This window comes from Lissotriton helveticus, chromosome 9 (genome assembly GCF_964261635.1).
Source record: "Lissotriton helveticus chromosome 9, aLisHel1.1, whole genome shotgun sequence".
NCBI classification, from domain to species: Eukaryota; Metazoa; Chordata; class Amphibia; order Caudata; family Salamandridae; genus Lissotriton; species Lissotriton helveticus.
The window spans coordinates 888,967,634-888,982,978 of NC_136070.1; positions in this window are offsets into that span (position 1 = coordinate 888,967,634).

Consider the following 15,345-nt stretch of genomic DNA (forward strand, 5'->3'; position numbering starts at 1 on the left):
AATTGCAATTTGCATATACAAACCTATACAAATCCAAATGTTGGCCAACACATATTCCAAAGTTCCAAAGCTACAGTAAGCGTTACTAAACTACCTTACTCTTACCAATCAAAAAGGTTATCCAAATTCTAACTGTCAAGTTCTAAATGACCTAACTGTCTCTTTGGTTTTTTTTTAATACTCACGCCAAAAAGGTTCTCAGTCAGGAGTGACATCATGTGGAGGATCAAAATCAGGAAGAGCAGAAATACACTGGGCTGCAGAGACGAAGAATTCCCAGAATCCCTGTGCACAGAGTACCTTCTTAAAGAATCCTGTCTTGTCCTTCTCAGTAGCTTTCTGTCTCCTGACAAGATCACTCCCACAGAAAGTCACTTCTCTGATGAAACCCGCGTTGGCCGCGCCATTTGAAGAACTGAAATCTTCATTCTCAGGGGTCTCACTAATACAAAAGAACTTGGCACAGAGGCTGAAATATTAAAAGACATCTTTATTAAATTTAATAAGTGAGGCCACGTCACACAGAAGCCGTAGCAAGTGAATGAGGTAGTCTAAAGAATACAGAACACAGAGGTCTTTTATATGCTTAGGATTTACAAACTCGGCATAAAGAAAGGGGCAGTCCTAGCTTCTGCAAGCATACAAAATACCTAATATGGACATACAAGATCTGCAAAATATTAGCCAATAGAAAAACATCATGTAACCAGAATGCCCCCTTACGTCGTGTTTCTGCCCAACCCATAAGTTAATCAACTTCAGCACTTATAGGTCAATCAGTAATGGCAGAACAACATGTCTGTATGCAGTTAGGCCAGCTAGTGTCTGAGATTGCTTTCAAAGCAAGGACAGAGGGGGGTTTTCTACACGTTGCAGTCCAAAGGGCAGAAACACTTCATGAATAGAGCAGTCTGTGTAAAGGCAACACAAATTGATGACAAATGTAAGATGGAGTCAAAATTAAAGAACCTCAGACAGACGGCCAGTTCCCACTGCATACTCCCTTGCTTCAGTTGGCCCTCGTCCTGCTCCAGCAACGGTATCCTCTTGGCTCAAGTCCTTTAACGGCACTCTCCTTTGTGCTTCCATTGCGCCATCTGCATCACACCCCAGCATTAAATCCTTTGATGATGTTTGTGTGATCAGCTCAAGGGAGAACCATGATCCCCGTCTTTTACCGCGGCGCCGCCATTTTAGGTCCAGGCAGCCGTCGGATTCAGGATGGTTTCAGTTTCCTGCAATGGATCCTTAATTGAGATCCAGGAAGAGCAATGATCCCCGAAATCATCAAGGCCCCTCCATGGGATTGGTGGTCGTCGGTTTCTGCAGTTGAAGATAAGGGGGAGATCAGGGAGAACAACGATCAAGCCGCCGCCATTTTAGGTCTAGGCAACCGTTGGTGCGGTTGTTATTAAAATCACGGAAGATGCAGCGTACTTTCAAGACGTCGTTGCGCTGTGTAGCAATAATCACACTCCGATCCACGGCAGTGACCGGAGCACAAAGCAGAGTCTGATCCCGGGCCCAGCACAGCTCACGAGCACACACGGGGATGCAGCATAATATCTAAGAGTTGTCGCGCCGCGAAGCAACTCACCGTCGAACCCGTAGCACACAGCAGAGGCTGATCCATGGTCCTGTGCAACCCGCGGGTTCAGGCACCGGACGATGGCATCGGCGAGCCCCAGAGCAGGAGAAGCCGGAACAGCACCGCAGGAGCCGATCTCGGGCTCAGTGCAAATCACAGGACTCGGGCTGCTCCCGTCATCCATAAGCCCTATATATCACCTCAACAATTTATATCTAGTGGGCGTAACGGTATATTGCTTTCAAATATCTGCCATAGTTAGAAGAACTTACAGGTGAAAATGTAGGCACAAATGGCTGTTTATATCAATTCAATCTCACGCCGAACCTGCGATTCCAATGTTAGAGAGACCGGCCAAGAGTTGACAGTGAGCCCCGTATCGAAGGCGGCAGAGAGGTCCAATAAAATCAGGGCCGCTCTGCCACCTGAATCTAGGCATTCTCTGATAGCCTCCGACATCTCAACCAGGGCAGTTTCAGTACTGTATGTGGCCCTGATTCCCGACTGGGCTGGGTGGAGGACGCCTGTAGTCTCAACAAACTTGGAAAGATGCTTGTGGATTGCCTTCTCACACACCTTAGCCACAGCCGGGAGAAATGAGATAGGTTGGTAACTGGCTAGTGTGGATAGTGTAGCAGGGGGAGTAGTTTAGCCTATTTCCACTCCGGTGGAACCGGAGCGGTTTGAAGCGATAGATTGATGATATTGTTCAGTTCAGGGTTAACCACCTCTGCCGCAGCTGCTAACTGCCTAGCTAAACAAGGGTTGGCTGGGAAACCTGATTTGAGGGATTTGAGAATTTCCAATGTATCCAACAGGGGAATGGGTGAGAAAGCTGTCAGGGAAGTGCAAACTGAGTCTGGGGCCGGGGCAGGCAGAGAGGGTGTTCCACCTGCACTTGAATACTTGGCTGGAAGCTGTCCTGGATTGATTCGATCTTGTCTATACAGAAGCTGGACAGCTTCTCACACCAAGAGTTAGAGGCAGGAAAGGCAATACATTCTGCGCAAGGCTTCACAAAACTCTGGACGATGCAGAAGATTTCTTTTGAGTTCTTTTTTGACTGAGCGATGCGCTCCACGTAAAAATTGCCTTTGGCCTTCTTAATAGCAGTGTAATAATCTTTCTGGGATTTCCTTAGTGTTATTTTTGCCAATGGACAGTAGGCCTGTCTCCAGCTGTGTTGCAGCCTGTGAGATCCATTTACTGAAACCCCCCACAGCGTCGGTCAAGTCCTTAGGAGCGAGAGGGTGGGTGTATGACAAGATTCTGCACAGGGCAGCAGGCTCAATTCATTCGGCAGGTCTGTCCTTAAGTGACCTCACGGACAGATAGGGTGTCTGGATATTCCAAGAAAATTGGATTAAAAAATGATCAGACAAGGAAACAGGAAGTGGTTCCTGGACAACTAAAGGGAAGTTGGAGCAGACTGCATCTAAAATATGCCCCCCCCCTATGGGATGGGGAGCAAATCCATTGGGTCAGTTGGGCAAGATTCAAAGAGTCACTAAATTCCCTTGTGTCAGTGGCCTCCACACAATCCAAATAGATGTTGAAGTCCCCTAAACGTAAGAAATTGGAGTAGTGCAGCACTCTTGGCACAATAGCTTCTTCTAGGGCCTTTAAAAAGGCGACAGAGGGGCCAGGGGGACGATATATCAGGGTGCCTCCCAACGTACAGTGAGGGGATTTGGAGAGGGAGAAGTCAAGGGCTTCCCCCTCACCAAGGGCTTGGGTCTCCTCCTGCGTAAAAATCCAGGTTTTCCTGAACACTACAGCAACACCTCCTCCTCTGCCTGTTTTGCGGTCTTCCCTTGCTATTTTATACCCCATTGGGATGGCCAGAGCAATAGCCAGTGCCGAAAATCTGTCTGACAAGAGCTCAAAGATTTCCTGGGCATGTTTCACTTTGGAACGGACATTAATTAGGGCAGGTCGTATGCACAGGGAGTTCTGTGGAGCAGAGGGGACGCATTTGGTGGGAATGCTAGTACCTAAGTCCTTCCTAAAATAGAAGTTGCACTGCTGGCATACGCTGCCAGTATTGTCCAGAACCTTCCATTGTCACCCACACTTACCCATGTAAGAGCCAATAGTCATGATCTCTGCACGGCTAAAAGTCAGGCGATCGTTCGGCTGCTTCGGCAAAAAACGGGCAGCATAACTGGCGCTGGCCGCTTCTGGGATGCTGACGAGCGCAGATGGGCTTGCCTTAGGTGCGCCTTTGGCACCTTATGTCTGAATGGCCACAACAACTAGAGCGTGCCCTCAGCAAAATGGCGGCCTAGATTGGCCCACTGGGATTCCCAGTGAATGCATGGTGAGTAAGAGTAAGTGAACACTCGTTTCCCATTTTAAATGCAATTTAAAGCAAGTTTAGCAGAAAAATCAATTTTAAAATGTGGCACAATAAAACATATAAAGCAAATATCTCTCACACCCAACCCAGAGGGAAAGCAGCGTACTGACACCACTTCGCTCCTTATGGCGCTTGCATCCACGCAGCGTGCATAATTTATGTCTGAATGCCCCCAACAACTAGAGCGCGCCCTCAGCAAAATGGCAGCCTACATTGTCCCACCAGGATTCCCAGAGAATGCGAGGTGAGTGGGAGTAAGTGAACATTCGTTTTCCATTTTAAAAGCAATTTAAAACACGTTTAGCAGCAAAATCAATTTTAAAATGTGGCAAAGTAAAACATGTAAAGCAAATATCTCTCACACCCAAGCCAGAGAGAAAGCAGTGTACTGACACCACCTCGCTCCTTAGTGTGTGACTGGTGTCAGACTAGGGTGACCAGACGTCACACATTTCCCTGGACAGCCCCGTTTTTTGGAGAAGTGTCCCAACACTTTTCTCCAAATTGAAGAAATGTCCCGATTTTCGGGTAGTGCTTGGGTTATTTAAAGAAATGGCCCAGTTTTTAACCCTTTCGCTGCGCCCGTCGGCCAAAGGCCATCGCGAGCACTACCTCCATAGTGCTGCGCACGTCCGTTGGCAAACGCGGCCCCGCCCACTCAATTAAACCACCACACCGTGGCGGAGTTGCCGCCCCGGTTAAGCTAGGGTCGGGTGAACCTGCACCTTAATCACAGTGTTATGCAGGCTAACATTTCGTCCCCCCTCTTAGAAACATGGACAGAAGTTCACGTCTTTTAACTCTCCTGCTGTGTTTCTTCGCCTCATTTAAGCAGAACAACAGTATTTAATGAGGTGTGAATCGGGGCTGCAAAGGCCAGGTCTACCACCGGCCGGACCCTGGAGCTCTTCGCAGAATGGGAGAAAATGTGAACATTTTTTTTTATAAAACACATATATATGTTATATATATTTGTATATAAGAAGCCCTTAGACCTAATCGGACATTTAGTCCCACTTCTATGTCTGTGCCCGTCCCAGTTTTTCATTCTGAAAATCCGGTCTCCCTATGTCAGACACCAGTAAGGGTGTCTGACAACAGTTACACACTGTAAACAAATACACTGTGCTTGGTTCATATAGCACTAAAGCATTACATTGTTCACGGGATTTCAAGAAACACATACCGGTTTGCAAGCACTGCACTTTTAAATTTCTTCAGCTTGTTAAGATACTGTCAACTATGATCCGATTTAGGGAGGTAACTCTTCTGCTCGTAGGAAATGCTTGAGGGTGAAAAGAGGGCTGAGCTACATTTTCAAAGGGTGCACAGTTTCACACTGGTGACTGCGAGAGGCAAGTCATACCCGATTGTCAGCTGGCCTAATGGTCCTAGCTATCACAACGGAGCCTGCACAATTCCCAGCACTGAGGAGTTGAACAGAACCCACAAAATCACAACGAGGGTTCAAGATAGGTAATATCCAGAATTCTTAACTAGAAAAAACCTGAGCAGGTGGGATACACTCTGCAGGATTCTGGTTAGAAACAGACCTCTGCATGGTAACACAGACCAAGAAGGTTGCTGCAACCTGCTTTGGAATACTGAGAAGCATACGGAAAATCCTGGATAGAGTGTCCATAAAACTCAGGAAGACAGTGGTCCATTCCATGGTCACATCTCGATTAGACTATGGAAATTCACTGTTCTTGGGAGCACCAAAATATGTCATACGCAGACTGCAAGTAATTCAAAATGCAGCCGCTAGACTGCTATGTAACGCTCCCACACGGGAATCAGTAAAAGAGTACATAGTGGGTCTCCATTGGCTTCCGATAGAAGCAAGAATACCATTTTAAAGTCTTAATTATCACCCACAGAGCACGCCATAACAAAGGTCTGGAAAAAATCAGGAAACTAATAGCTCCTTACATCCCAAATAGGTGGCTACGCTCCAGTAAAGAGGAACGACTAATACAAACAAAGGTCAGAAGGGAGAGATGGGATGGAAGATCTTTCTCCCATCTGGCTCCCAAACTCTGGAATTCCCTGCCACTGGAATGCATACAGTTTCGAAAAGAGATCAAGACACAGCTGTTTAATCAATATCTCTAAATCACGGTTACCCTACTCATTTTGTGACCAAACAGAGCTGGGAAGCCTCAAGGCAGCCATGCACTCTGCAAATCCCATAATAATAATACTAATAATAATAACTTGTCTGCAAAAAGGGTAATGTGGATTAATGAGGCTGTTTGCCAAGACTACTCCTTCAAATGATCCATCAGCAGGGTTGTGTGAGAGGAAATAAGGGAGAGGGTTGCTCTCTTCCTCCTGTCCCCCATCAGTGGCCATTAGCAGGCTAATTTCAGCCCTGTCAACAAAAGGTTGCAGGCGCTACACATGAATTACCCCATGGGGACTTCTTGGAGTACCTAGGTCAACTAAGTAGGTGACTTCACCTTTCTTTTTAAGTATTGTGTCCTGGAGCGCGGCTGGGGCCACCAGATCCAATACCCACACTTTCTGTCCTGGCTGGTAAACAGTCAGTACAGCCTTTTGGTCATGCCAAACATTCTGATGCTACTGACTGGCTTCAAGGTTTTTGCTGACCTTCTTCATGTACTCAGCCATGCAAGACCGCAGGCCCAGTACATAGTCTACTATGCCTTGTTTAGGAGGTTTGAGAGGTTGCTCCCATCCTTCCTTAACTAGACATAATGGACCCCTAACTGATCGTCCAAACTAAAGTTCAAATGGCTGTATCTCACCCCTTCTGAGGAACCTATCTGTAGGCAAAGAGAAGGCAAGATAGTAAGAAATCCCATTTTCTTCTTAGTTTTTATGGGAGTCCCATGATCATACCTTTGAGGGTCTGGATAAACCTTTCAACAAACCCATTTCCCTGTGGATGGCAGGGTGTGGTAAACCTATAGTTAACACCACACTTTGTTGTATAGCATTTTAGGACCCTAGTGTAATTTTCCCGATTCATGCCCTTATATAGGTATAAAATATCATATCCTTATATAGGCATAGAAATCATAACCATATTAAGAGATAGCTCAAGTATTCCTAATACGGCTTGGCTACTTCTACTAGTTCTGAAAATCTACAACGATTTCTTGGAAAAACTCGCCTTCAGCAGTCAGGGACTTCCCCCTGCATGAATATTAAGTTATCCGAGAAATCATGGAGTTTTCAGAGAATTAAGTCTCTGATGACGTTATTATGTCCAATCGTACGTCAAACTTGGCACCTTCAAGGTATAAATATGCCCACACTTGTCCAAACAAACACACTGTGGTTTGGAGCAGTTCGAACTCATCGTATTATATGCTCTGTACTTTACAGCAAGTATTATGATTGCAACAGTTCATTTCTTATGCTTGAGAAAGAAGACTGTTCAATAAATACCCTTTTTATTGAAAACGCCCGTCTCTCTATTTCTTTGCACCTCTGGTGAAACGAAGCATGCACGATTGACTGAGTGAAATAACTATCTATTGTTTCCGCGACTCTAGAGATATATTTCTTATTCTTGGGGAACAAAGTTGTCATGTTTTAAGCAGTTGTCAGAAACTAATCCCTTCTTGTTTATTCAAGAAAGTTTCTAGTGACCTCTGAGCTAGCTGGCACACACACAATTAAGTTTAGTATATTCGGTAGAGACCTAGTTGACTTCAGTCCTACGTCTAAACTACAGGAAACACTATTCCAATGCACAGAGCCTATTGGGAATTTAGGAACTGCATTACAACTTGTCCCACAAAGCAGTGATGTAGCTAGCATGAAGTTAGTACCTCTGTCTGACAAGATCTCCTTAGGGCACCTGACTCTGAAAAAGATTCCCAGGAGGGCCCTGACCACCAAAGGAGTTTGAAGTGGTCCTAATTGGAATACCCTCTGGATATCCAGTGGCATGGTCCACCACCACTAGCATACAACCATGTGCAGATGCTGTTGGAGGTTAGGGACCTGCAATGTCTATCCCTACCCTCTCAAAAGAAACCCCAACCACAGGTAGTTTGATTAAGGGGTCCTTTGTAGTCCCACCTGACTTACCACTGGCTTGGTATGTGACACAGGAGTGCCAACACTCATTGGTGTCTTCAGACATGTAGGGCCAGGAAAAAGTGAGGGAAACGCCTGTCCCAAATGTTACTTACACCAAGATGTCCTGCAAGGGAAATGTCAAGTACTTCTGAGGTATGACCAACCTCCTAGTGGCACCAGGCTTGGGGTCTCTACCCTCAAAAGCCCACCTTCCCAACAGGTCCTATGGGACCCACTGACATTCCCTGCTTCCTCAGAAGCAGCCTGCTTTCTGAGTTGTTCAAGAGAAGGGCAGGCCTTCTGCTTCAAACTCAAGTCTTCCCTGGCAGGTCCCCCTGCCCCCAGTAGCTGTGCAGTGTCAGGAGCACACTCCTCTGGGTCAGTTCCCTCACAAATACTGACATCATCTGCCTCAGGAGGCTGATTCTGACTGGGAGTCTGAAAGGAGGATACATCTATACTCTTCCTGCTCTTTCTCTTGGGAGCTGGCTGGTCCACTTATTCAGGATACAGGGCTCCCTCAGTGCCTAACTTCTTGGTCTGAGCCCTAGTGATAGCAACTACACTGGCTGAAATGTCTGCATGGGTCCTTAACTCTACTTCAGACCAGGATGTAGTTTCCGAATCATTGCCCACTAGACAGTCCACAGCTGAGTATGAGGATACCACAACTCTCTTTGGGCCAGTTACCCCTGAGATTGACATCTGTTCAGACATTGTTAGCATTGGTCACCTGGTAAATCTGCCCATGTAGAATATGCTCAGGAGACACGCGTTTCTCTGTTACCATAGTGACACTGGACCCTGTGTCCCTGTAAGCTACAGTTTCCTGACCATTGATAAGAGGCTAATGTCTGTATTTGCCTAAGTTAGTGGACTTACAACAATGGTGGAAAGCTCGGTGCCACCATCACAGACTACAAAAGCCCGAGTGCATATCCTGACTAGGCCAGAACCCACTTCACTACCCAGGGTTAACCCAGCTAAACTCTTGAGGTCAATACTACTACCAGTGCTACTGCTAGGGGCACTGGGCAGTTTGGGAGTAGTAGTAATAGTATTGGTGCTAGACTTCGAGCAATTGGTATCCTTTGGCCTATGGCATTTTTCCTTACACAAATAGCACCAAGGTTTCTTGCCAGAGGAGGAAGAGGATTGGGACCCATCCCCAGAGGAAGATTTTTGGGACCTTCAGAAGACTCTTTCATTTTCTTTAGATTGCTCCCTACCTTTCTCTTTGGTCTTAGAAGAGTCCAGCTTCTTTTGGTCACCGTCACCACCACAAGACTTTTGTTTCACCCTGATGTGATTCCATTTGCCTGTCTTCTTTCCCAATTCTTGGGGAGAGTTCAGATTCAAGTCTACCAAGTACTGGTGAAGTTGCTGATTCTGACAGTTACTAAGTTTGTGCTCTCTCATTAGTAAGTTGTACAGTTCTTCGTAATCATGCACATTACTCCCATGGAGGCATAGCTCTTCATGAACATGCTCAGAAGCAGAGTCATGGGTGTTGGACAACCCTAGTTCCTCTTCTGAAGCATCACCACCCATACCTAACCTATCCTGCCACGTGACTTTATTATCATTTTAGGAATTTGTATAGCGCACTACCACCATTGCAGGCATCTTGGCGCTGACTAGATCAGAAGAGAATGGAAGTTATCACAGGGGCGTGAGTTATCAGGCGATAATCGTGGGAAATAGCCAGGTTTTGATCCTTCTCCTAAATGGGAGAAGTTCAGTAATATGCTGAATGTCGGCCGGGAGCGTGTTCCAGAGTTTAGCAGCTGCAACCTCGAAGGATCTGCCTCCGGCTCTGACTTTCCTGAATCTGGGAACAACTGCCAGCTTGGCCTCAGAAGAACGAAGCTGCCTAGTCGGGATATACCAGGCAAATTTCGATTGTAGGGACGCAGGGCCAATACCATGAAGAGCTCTGAAAACAATACAAAGGGCCTTGAATTGTATCCTCTGTCTCACCGGTAACCAGTGTAGTTTGCCCAGAGAGGATGGCCCGTGTGCTCTTCTCGGAAGCCCCAAGGCCAGTTTAGCAGCTGCTGATTGGACCCTTTGGAGCCTATCCAGCAGGAACCCAGGGGATCCCAGCAGAAGGGCATTACAATATTCCAATCTGCTGAGGATGGTACACCTTATCACTTGGGCGCGAGCATGGGAAGGTAAGAGGGGCAGAACTTTCCTTAGGGAGCGGAGGATGGCAAAACAACAGGCAGTCGTCTTTTGTATATGCGTCTCCATACTGAGCCTGTGATCCAGCATGACCCCTAGATTGCGGACTGATTCCACCGGACGGATTATGGTCCCTGTATGCGGGGGCCAAAAATTGTCTGGAAATGGCCAGGGGATCTTAGTTCCAGCGCTGAAGAGCACCTCCGTCTTCCCCGCGTTAAATTGGAGGGGGTTGTCCATTAGCCAACGAGACGAATCACGCAGGCAATTGTGGAATACATCCACAGATGTAGAATCCTCTCCTTCCAAGGAGAGGATCAACTGCGTGTCATCAGCGTAGTTGACAATCTTAATGTTAAAGCTTTTGATAAGTGTAATCAAAGGTCTAAGGTAAAGATTAAAAAGGATAGGACTGATTGCTGAGCCCTGGGGAACCCCATGCGAAATCAGAGTAAAAGCTGACTGAAAAGGGGGGATAGACACCGCCTGCTGCCTGTTTTGCAGAAATGAGTGGAATCATTGCAACGCCGACCCTCTTACTCCCGCCTCAAACAGCCGTTTCAGCAGAATCTTGTGGTTCACCGTGTCAAAGGCGGCAGACATATCAAGCAGGATCAGAAACGCTGCCTGCTTTCTGTCTGCACGACTCTGAAGCTCGTCCATAGCGGTGATTAGGGCGGTTTCGGTTCCATGGGCAGGACGGAAACCAAATTGATCAACATCTAGTAGATGATGACATTCCAGATGATTGGAAAGAGTGTTACTAACCAACCGTTCAACAATCTTGGCTGGGAATGGTAGCAGGGAGATGGGTCGGTAGTTTTTAGAACAGTCTGGGTCGAGAGAGGGCTTTTTAAGCAACGGAGATACTAACGCCCGCTTCCATTGAGCTGGAACAGTACCCGTCGTAAGAGATTGATTGCAAATGCGATGGAGTGAGGGGAAAAGTTCCTTCTCAAATTCCTTCCAAATTTTATGAGGAACAGGATCTAGGGGAGACCCAGAGGAGATCCCTCTGGCTAGTTTACTGAAGGCCTCATACGTAAGAGGTAGGAACTCGAGTAAAAGTTCATTCGGCATCAACTGGTCCAATGAGGACCCCAATCTCAGGTCCGAGAGAGGGCCAGAATCCGGAGAAACTTCCAGGTCCCTATTGATGTGTTCAATTTTTTCTTTAAAAAATACAGCAAGGTTCTCGCAGAGTTCTTGGGACGGGATGATGGCGTTTTTGGCACATTCGGGGTTAGTAACACTATTCAGTATATTAAAAATGGTTCTAGAATTATTGGCGGGGTTACAAATCATAGAGGAATAATATTCTGCTTTTGATTTCTTAATCAAGTTCTTATATTCACGAACTTTATTTTTCCATACCTCCTTAAAGGTTTCTATGTAATCATGTCTCCATCTTCTCTCAGCTTGTTTGCAACCCTGCTTCAGATTTTTTAAGGTATCGTTGAACCAGGGAGCGGAGTCATTACCCTTACAGCTGTGAATTTTTAGAGGAGCGTGAGTGTCAAGGATAGCTGTAATGCCGGTGCATAGTGAGGTGTAGTTTTCCTCTACATGCTTGACCTCATCAAAGAGTTGCTCCACCTGGAACACTTCACCAAGGGAATGCAGACGTGTAAGGGCTCTCCAGTCTCTGCAATTGAATTTCCTAGTCAACACAGGAGCCTTGTAATGGCCACCGTCACTGTGTATAAAAAATTTAACAACTGAGTGGTCTGTCCACTCCATAGGTAAGGTTTCCCCCATTGCCACCAAAAGAGGAGCCGCAAACAACAGGTCTAAAAGGTGTCCCGCCTTATGGGTTGCCCCAGTAACCAATTGGGAAAGGCCAAAGCTATAGCAAGATTGAAGTAAATTGCGAAGACCTGAGTCAAGGGCGCCATTGCGCCAGAGATTGAAGTCCCCAAGAATAATCAGTTTGTGATGGGAAAAAGCGATATTAGTAAGAGTAGCCAGTACCGCTTGTTGTTGTTGAAGGCTAAACGCACCAGGTGGGCGATAGCATAATACACCGGTAACAGTACCCCCGGAGTGGGCCTGAATTTATAGGCCTAGAAGTTCAATACCTTCAGTTGGATCTAAAACAAAAACCTTAATGTTACAGGATGCAATAAAAATCACACCCACCCCCCCACCTCTCCCGCTAGTCCAGGGGTGTGTAGAAATGTAAACCCAGGAGGACATGCAAAGCTAGGGTCGACCAGGCAATCAGGACGAGTCCACGTTTCCGTCATAAATAGGACATCTAATTCATGAGTTTCAATCAATAGCTGGATCTCAGTGCTGTGCCTAGGCAGGGACCTCACATTCAGAAGCCCACATTTTAACAAGTCATTGCCCAGAAAGTCAGCTCGTGGGAGGGCCGTATGTAGCAGTGAAAAAGTTCCTTTGTCTGCATGTAGCTTACCAAGTTGTATGAGCGTCTCTCTTGAATAGGGAGGGCCAGAAGGTAGCTGGTTAGAAACAGGTGGGTCAAAGCAGGCAGCATAGCTGGCACAAGGCGCTACCTTGGCGCGGACGGGCGCAGACGGGCTTGCCTTAGGCACGCCTTCGGCGCGCAAACGGCGCGCCCGCTGCGCTCGTCCGCTGCGCGTCCTGAAGAGGCACATATTTTATAGAATAGAGGAGGGGAAGGGGGGGTGTGATCTCGGGAAGGGCGTGATAAAAACGGCAAGAATTACTTAGTGCAGCTTCCGCAGCAGCGCTGAAATCGGCTGCGCGGCCTGGTCAGGAGCGAGCAAGTGCCCTGAAAGGTGTAGGAGGGGGAAGGTTAAGGGTGAGTTAAAACACAACAATAGTGACTCTCAAATGTTTAAAAATAGCAAATCGCTCTCCCGGCTTCCGCCTCAGGAGATCAGTCAATCTGACGGCGTTTGTAGTCAAGGCCTCTTATATGGATTCGGCCGGGGGCGTGGCCTCAGAAAGGGGCATGGCCTCTACGAGCGCCGGTGATGGCGGCAAGAATTACTTAGTGCAGCTTCCGCGGCAGCGCTGAAATCGGCTGCGCGGCCTGGTCAGGAGCAAGCAAGTGCCCTGAAAGGTGTAGGAGGGGGAAGGTTAAGGGTGAGTTAAAACACAACAATAGTGACTCTCAAATGTTTAAAAATAGCAAATCGCGCTCCCGGCTTCTGCCTCAGGAGATCAGTCTACCTAGTAGGATTTTGGAGGTCATCCTGCAGGAGCATTATTAAGAACTGCTCTTTGGTAGGATTGCTACCAGTGTTAAGGTTTATACCTGCAGCCAGGGTCCTAAGCTCCTGGAGCTTAAGACCATTGTATCTAGAGATTTAAGCACCACTGGATTCACCAACCTGAGACATGGTACTAGGTGTCGTGTGGTGTATGCACATACCTACCCTAGTGGTATTAAACGTCCAATGATTGGAGAAAGGGTTGTGCTAAGACCCTTGACAACCAATCCAAAATGTTCAGTAGAACTTACTTGATAAAGTATTTTATATGTGCCTAGCTAGTAAAGTTTTTTCATTTAACCTTCACTTGATTATGTGGTAAAGCAAGGCAGGCTTTAATTTCAACTGCTGCGCACCAATGTAGGAAGCTGGCTTAGTATATGGTGCACACTCACAGGAGTGATGCACCTTGCACCAACCCAGGCAACCCTTATGGTGATTTTAGAGGTCCTTGATAACCATAGAAAGCTTTCAAAGTGATAGCTGTGGAGAGCAGTGTCAGGCTTATCCCGAAGGAGTGTAAAGCAGTTTGTTTTACCACATATAATCGAAAGTGTGGATTAAGTGAAAAAGAATACACAGTTTTAAAAATAAGTCTATTTATTACACAACACAATTACTAACACATCGGTGTATCTCCTTCCCAGACATATCAACAATATACATGAAAATACTCAAAAGAAAACAGGTAAGTAGTACAAATATACACTGGCCTCCATGAGGAGACCAAACCATATACTCTGAAAGGGGAATGTGAACTGCAAGGAAGAACTAAACTTGGACCAGAAGATTCAGAGGCGCTGGGAGAACAAGGAACCACCCAAGGAAAGTAACCTGGAACCCCACAGAGGCTGTGAGCAGAATGGAAACACAGCTGTGTGCCCAATGAAAGTCTTAAGAGAAGTCGCCGTAGCAGTTTTAAAGAAGAAGGACCCTTCCAAAGGGACCCTGAGGAAACCCTTTGGAGGGCGGAAGGTTAGAGAGCCACAGCACCTGTGGGTGCCCCAGGAACCAGATTACCTGCACCAGGGAAGCCGGGTGCATAGGGGTGAAGTGATGTCAGAACCTCCCGTAGAGGACCATGGAAGACTTTGGAAAAAAGGATCCAAGTGTGGCTTCTTGAAGAGCAGAACCTGCAAGCAGTGGATACAGAGACTATGCCACTCTGAGGTGACCAGAAGGCACAGAAGCACAATGCCCACCCTTGGCAGGAAGCTCAGGAGAGTTGACGAGGAGCTTGTCGCTGCAGCTGTTGGAACCAGGTTATGTTGAAGAAGACCAAGAGCTGGTAGCCACTGCAGAACGTGTAGGGCAGAATGCAATCTTGTGGTTTTAAATGCAGAATTAGTCTTCCAGCTGTGTGTTATTTTAATATTTGTATGATGTGAAGCAGATACTCATGAACATCAAGGTTGAATGCGTTGGCATACTCCAAATGTGAACATGCAAGGGTAATGACAGCCTTGGCCCTTTGAAGGAAGTGCAGGATTGGCCACGCATTTGCAATGCAATAGGTCTCACATTACTAAATGTTTGAGCCATTGACGTTGCAAATAATAATAAAAGGCCAATAGCCCAAACTTTCAGTAATGTGAGACCTATTGCAGTGTAAATGCTTGCTATCTCCAGCAAGCATGTGAGAGATGGATGTCTGCTTAAACTGGAGAAGCTAAACTTTGAGTATTCTTCAGCGGCCAACAATAAATATGTGCACAATAGGGCTGGCGTTTCATCTTCAGGGGTCAGAGACCCATTGCATTATGTCCATGGGGATGAAATTCCTGAGTCCCCATCAAAGCAATGCCGCTGCTGGAAGGGAACACAGACCAATCAAAAGTGTGCTTTTTACAAAGGGCCTAAACTATGTGACAGCACATGGTTGTGTAGGTGCAGTGCCCAGGTACTTGTGCCCACTAGAAACAGGGCAAGAAGAGGCAAAACAACAGGTCCAC